The sequence below is a fragment of the Penaeus japonicus genome, unplaced genomic scaffold (genome assembly GCF_977035675.1).
Source record: "Penaeus japonicus unplaced genomic scaffold, GWHDUDI00000001_assembly GWHDUDI00000034, whole genome shotgun sequence".
Classification (NCBI taxonomy): Eukaryota; Metazoa; Arthropoda; class Malacostraca; order Decapoda; family Penaeidae; genus Penaeus; species Penaeus japonicus.
In genome coordinates, this window is record NW_028234436.1 from 8,642,842 (window position 1) to 8,644,661 (window position 1,820).

General features: G+C 23.2%; 1 protein-coding gene across 2 annotated transcripts in view; it reads left to right on the forward strand.

Moving 5' to 3' along the window:
* Positions 1-120, forward strand: part of LOC122248579 (heme-responsive hrg-13) — a 29,151-nt gene extending 29,031 nt beyond the window's left edge. For both annotated transcript variants that reach the window (XM_043008689.2, XM_086530752.1), the window contains one exon: positions 1-120. This exon is cut by the window's left edge and continues 531 nt beyond it. The gene's annotated coding sequence lies outside the window, so the exon portion shown is untranslated.
* The last annotated feature ends 1,700 nt before the right edge of the window (positions 121-1,820 follow it).

Sequence of the window (1,820 nt, forward strand, 5' to 3'; positions counted from 1 at the left end):
TAGAATGAAAAAGTTGTAGAGTTTCCAAATTAGCAATTGTGAAATCCTTGTTATCAAAAATGCTAATAAACATATGTAATAATTGTAGTAATGGTAATCGAATAAAACTAAATGATTCTTTTTAGTGTTTGATATAAAACCTACAAGTTGAGTTCACATTTTTAAATCATATATGTACACACACACACACACACACACACACACACACACACACACACACACACACACACACACATATATATATATATATATATATATATATATATATATATATATATATATATATAAGATAAAATAACTGATAAAAATGAGAAGTTAGCTTGATTAATATAGTAAATCTTATTTTGATAATCGCTGTTGTTATTATCATTTTTATTATTATGATTACTGTCGTTTTTTATGTTATTATTATTGTTGTTATGATTATTATTATCATCATAATTATTATCAATATTATAATTATCCTCAATATTATTATCAGTGTTATCATTACTACCATTACGATTATCGGTGATATTATCCTCAGTATCATAATTGCTTCTGGAATCATCGGTATGATTATAACATTTAACGATATCATCATTCTTGTTATTGTTATTATTTTTTATTTCAACATAATTATTTCTATCATTATGGATATTATTTTCCACTTTTATTCGTATTGTTATTATCTTTTCCACTACTCATGTTATCATCACCATTGTTATCATTAGCATTACAATTGTCATCATCAAAATGATTGCAATTGAGCTCCGATATCTCAGTCAGTTGCGTGTGAGTGTTCCCTTCAAGTGCCCCGGGTTCGAGTCTCCGTCATTAGCCCAGGAAATATTAATTTTTGCCGTTGTTATAATCATTAGTGAAACTATTGTCAGTATCATAAATATAATCGTTGTTGGTGTTTTTACTATGAGATTTTTAACATGAGCATCATTATTTTTTTATTATCATCATTATTATCAGTATTACTCATGCTATTATCATTGCTATGATTACTATTTTTATCATATTATCATCATTGTTATCATCATAATTATTATTACTATCATTATCATTATTATTTATATTATCAGCTATTAGCATCATAATTGTTATCATCATTATTATAATCATAATGATATAATTGTCATCAATGTTGGTATCATTATCATAATTATTATTATTGTTATCATCGCTGTTACTATTACTATTACTGTCATTACTATTGTTATTTTATTCATAATTATCATTTTACTGTTATCTTTTTTAAAACCTATCATCATTGTTAGAATCATTAATAGTATTGTTATTTTTATTGTCATTATCACCCTCTTAATCATAATCATCGTTAAAATTATCATCTTTATCATTATCATTGATATCGTTATCATATTTAATATTGCTATTATCGTTTTGTATGTATATTAATGTCCCCGTCATTATCATAATTATCATTGTTATAATCACGATCATTGCTGTTATAATCATCATCATTGTTATTCTTCTTGCTATCATTGTCATCATAATCATCCTTTACGCTACTAATATTAGAATCATAATTATTGTTATTACTATGATGATAATGACTTTATTACCATTCTTATGACAATGGCTTTCACTCTAACATTTTGACTACATATTAGCTGCCGCACGTACACATCATCGTTATTATTATTATTATTATTATTTATTATTATTATTATTATTATTATTATTATTATTATTATTATTATTATCATCATCGTTATTATTGTTTATTATTATTATTATTATTATTATTATTATTATTATTATTATTATTATTATTATTATTATTATTATTATCATCATCATCATCATTA